This window comes from Ixodes scapularis, unplaced genomic scaffold (genome assembly GCF_016920785.2).
Source record: "Ixodes scapularis isolate PalLabHiFi unplaced genomic scaffold, ASM1692078v2 ptg002916l_1__unscaffolded, whole genome shotgun sequence".
In the NCBI taxonomy this organism is placed as follows: domain Eukaryota; kingdom Metazoa; phylum Arthropoda; class Arachnida; order Ixodida; family Ixodidae; genus Ixodes; species Ixodes scapularis.
The window spans coordinates 65,283-69,945 of record NW_024610280.1 but is presented as its reverse complement, the minus strand read 5'-3'; positions in this window follow the sequence as shown (position 1 = coordinate 69,945).

Below are 4,663 nucleotides of genomic sequence, written 5' to 3'. Positions count from 1 at the left end.
AAGAAAACGTCAGGCTTTCCGATGTGCACAAGCCTCGCGCTTTCATCTCGTGATGCGCGCGTGCCGTGGAGAAATCCCGGGGATTTCTCCCCGGCACGCGCATCACGAGAAGAAAACGTCAGGCTTTCCGATGTGCACAAGCCTCGCGCTTTCATCTCGTGATGCGCGCGTGCCCTGGAGAAGTCCCGGGGATTTCTCCCCGGCACGCGCATCACGAGAAGACAACGTCAGGCTTTCCGATGTGCACAAGCCTCGCGCTTTCATCTCGTGATGCGCGCGTGCCGGGGAGAAATCCCGGGGATTTCTCCCCGGCACGCGCATCACGAGAAGAAAACGTCAGGCTTTCCGATGTGCACAAGCCTCGCGCTTTCATCTCGTGATGCGCGCGTGCCGTGGAGAAATCCCGGGGATTTCTCCCCGGCACGCGCATCACGAGAAGGAAACGTCAGGCTTTCCGATGTGCACAAGCCTCGCGCTTTCATCTCGTGATGCGCGCGTGCCGGGGAGAAATCCCCGGGATTTCTCCCCGGCACGCGCATCACAAGAAGAAAACATCAGGCTTTCCGATGTGCACAAGCCTCGCGTTTTCATCTCGTGATGCGCGCGTGCCGTGGAGAAATCCCGGGGATTTCTCCCCGGCACGCGCACCACGAGAAGAAAACGTCAGGCTTTCCAATGTGCACAAGCCTCGCGCTTTCATCTTGTGATGCGCGCGTGCCGGGGAGAAATCCCGGGGATTTCTCCCCGGCACGCGCATCACGAGAAGAAAACGTCAGGCTTTCCGATGTGCACAAGCCTCGCGCTTTCATCTCGTGATGCGCGCGAGCCGGGGAGAAATCCCGGGGATTTCTCCCCGGCAGGCGCATCACGAGAAGAAAACGTCAGGCTTTCCGATGTGCACAAGCCTCGCGCTTTCATCTCGTGATGCGCGCGTGCCGTGGAGAAATCCCGGGGATTTCTCCCCGGCACGCGCATCACGAGAAGAAAACGTCAGGCTTTCCGATGTGCACAAGCCTCGCGCTTTCATCTCGTGATGCGCGCGTGCCGTGGAGAAATCCCGGGGATTTCTCCCCGGCACGCGCATCACGAGAAGAAAACGTCAGGCTTTCCGATGTGCACAAGCCTCGCGCTTTCATCTCGTGATGCGCGCGTGCCGGGGAGAAATCCCGGGGATTCCTCCCCGGCACGCGCATCACGAGAAGAAAACGTCAGGCTTTCCGATGTGCACAAGCCTCGCGCTTTCATCTCGTGATGCGCGCGTGCCGTGGAGAAATCCCGGGGATTTCTCCCCGGCACGCGCATCACGAGAAGAAAACGTCAGGCTTTCCGATGTGCACAAGCCTCGCGCTTTCATCTTGTGATGCGCGCGTGCCGGGGAGAAATCCCGGGGATTTCTCCCCGGCACGCGCATCACGAGAAGAAAACGTCAGGCTTTCCGATGTGCACAAGCCTCGCGCTTTCATCTCGTGATGCGCGCGTGCCGTGGAGAAATCCCGGGGATTTCTCCCCGGCACGCGCATCACGAGAAGAAAACGTCAGGCTTTCCGATGTGCACAAGCCTCGCGAATTCATCTCGTGATGCGCGCGTGCCGTGGAGAAATCCCGGGGATTTCTCCCCGGCACGCGCATCACGAGAAGAAAACGTCAGGCTTTCCGATGTGCACAAGCCTCGCGCTTTCATCTCGTGATGCGCGCGTGCCGTGGAGAAATCCCGGCGATTTCTCCCCGGCACGCGCATCACGAGAAGAAAACGTCAGGCTTTCCGATGTGCACAAGCCTCGCGCTTTCATCTCGTGATGCGCGCGTGCCGTGGAGAAATCCCGGGGATTTCTCCCCGGCACGCGCATCACGAGAAGAAAACGTCAGGCTTTCCGATGTGCACAAGCCTCGCGCTTTCATCTCGTGATGGGCGCGTGCCGTGGAGAAATCCCGGGGATTTCTCCCCGGCACGCGCATCACGAGAAGAAAACGTCAGGCTTTCCGATGTGCACAAGCCTAGCGCTTTCATCTCGTGATGCGCGCGTGCCGGGGAGGAATCCCGGGGATTTCTCCCCGGCACGCGCATCACGAGAAGAAAACGTCAGGCTTTCCGATGTGCACAAGCCTCGCGCTTTCATCTCGTGATGGGCGCGTGTCGTGGAGAAATCCCGGGGATTTCTCCCCGGCACGCGCATCACGAGAAGAAAACGTCAGGCTTTCCGATGTGCACAAGCCTCGCGCTTTCATCTCGTGATGCGCGCGTGCCGGGGAGAAATCCCGGGGATTTCTCCCCGGCACGCGCATCACGAGAAGAAAACGTCAGGCTTTCCGATGTGCACAAGCCTCGCGCTTTCATCTCGTGATGCGCGCGTGCCGGGGAGAAATCCTGGGGATTCCTCCCCGGCACGCGCATCACGAGAAGAAAACGTCAGGCTTTCCGATGTGCACAAGCCTCGCGCTTTCATCTCGTGATGCGCGCGTGCCGTGGAGAAATCCCGGGGATTTCTCCCCGGCACGCGCATCACGAGAAGAAAACGTCAGGCTTTCCGATGTGCACAAGCCTCGCGCTTTCATCTTGTGATGCGCGCGTGCCGGGGAGAAATCCCGGGGATTTCTCCCCGGCACGCGCATCACGAGAAGAAAACGTCAGGCTTTCCGATGTGCACAAGCCTCGCGCTTTCATCTCGTGATGCGCCCGTGCCGGGGAGAAATCCCGGGGATTTCTCCCCGGCACGCGCATCACGAGAAGAAAACGTCAGGCTTTCCGATGTGCACAAGCCTCGCGCTTTCATCTCGTGATCCGCGCGTGCCGGGGAGAAATCCCGGGGATTTCTCCCCGGCACGCGCATCACGAGAAGAAAACGTCAGGCTTTCCGATGTGCACAAGCCTCGCGCTTTCATCTCGTGATGCGCGCGTGCCGGGGAGAAATCCCGGGGATTTCTCCCCGGCACGCGCATCACGAGAAGAAAACGTCAGGCTTTCCGATGTGCACAAGCCTCGCGCTTTCATCTCGTGATGCGCGCGTGCCGTGGAGAAATCCCGGGGATTTCTCCCCGGCACGCGCATCACGAGAAGAAAACGTCAGGCTTTCCGATGTGCACAAGCCTCGCGCTTTCATCTCGTGATGCGCCCGTGCCGGGGAGAAATCCCGGGGATTTCTCCCCGGCACGCGCATCACGAGAAGAAAACGTCAGGCTTTCCGATGTGCACAAGCCTCGCGCTTTCATCTCGTGATGCGCGCGTGCCGGGGAGAAATCCCGGGGATTTCTCCCCGGCACGCGCATCACGAGAAGAAAACGTCAGGCTTTCCGATGTGCACAAGCCTCGCGCTTTCATCTCGTGATCCGCGCGTGCCGGGAAGAAATCCCGGGGATTTCTCCCCGGCACGCGCATCACGAGAAGAAAACGTCAGGCTTTCCGATGTGCACAAGCCTCGCGCTTTCATCTCGTGATGCGCGCGTGCCGTGGAGAAATCCCGGGGATTTCTCCCCGGCACGCGCATCACGAGAAGAAAACGTCAGGCTTTCCGATGTGCACAAGCCTCGCGAATTCATCTCGTGATGCGCGCGTGCCGTGGAGAAATCCCGGGGATTTCTCCCCGGCACGCGCATCACGAGAAGAAAACGTCAGGCTTTCCGATGTGCACAAGCCTCGCGCTTTCATCTCGTGATGCGCGCGTGCCGTGGAGAAATCCCGGGGATTTCTCCCCGGCACGCGCATCACGAGAAGAAAACGTCAGGCTTTCCGATGTGCACAAGCCTCGCGCTTTCATCTCGTGATGCGCGCGTGCCGTGGAGAAATCCCGGGGATTTCTCCCCGGCACGCGCATCACGAGAAGAAAACGTCAGGCTTTCCGATGTGCACAAGCCTCGCGCTTTCATCTCGTGATGGGCGCGTGCCGTGGAGAAATCCCGGGGATTTCTCCCCGGCACGCGCATTACGAGAAGAAAACGTCAGGCTTTCCGATGTGCACAAGCCTCGCGCTTTCATCTCGTGATGGGCGCGTGTCGTGGAGAAATCCCGGGGATTTCTCCCCGGCACGCGCATCACGAGAAGAAAACGTCAGGCTTTCCGATGTGCACAAGCCTCGCGCTTTCATCTCGTGATGCGCGCGTGCCGGGGAGAAATCCCGGGGATTTCTCCCCGGCACGCGCATCACGAGAAGAAAACGTCAGGCTTTCCGATGTGCACAAGCCTCGCGCTTTCATCTCGTGATGCGCGCGTGCCGGGGAGAAATCCTGGGGATTCCTCCCCGGCACGCGCATCACGAGAAGAAAACGTCAGGCTTTCCGATGTGCACAAGCCTCGCGCTTTCATCTCGTGATGCGCGCGTGCCGTGGAGAAATCCCGGGGATTTCTCCCCGGCACGCGCATCACGAGAAGAAAACGTCAGGCTTTCCGATGTGCACAAGCCTCGCGCTTTCATCTTGTGATGCGCGCGTGCCGGGGAGAAATCCCGGGGATTTCTCCCCGGCACGCGCATCACGAGAAGAAAACGTCAGGCTTTCCGATGTGCACAAGCCTCGCGCTTTCATCTCGTGATGCGCCCGTGCCGGGGAGAAATCCCGGGGATTTCTCCCCGGCACGCGCATCACGAGAAGAAAACGTCAGGCTTTCCGACGTGCACAAGCCTCGCGCTTTCATCTCGTGATCCGCGCGTGCCGGGGAGAAATCCCGGGGATT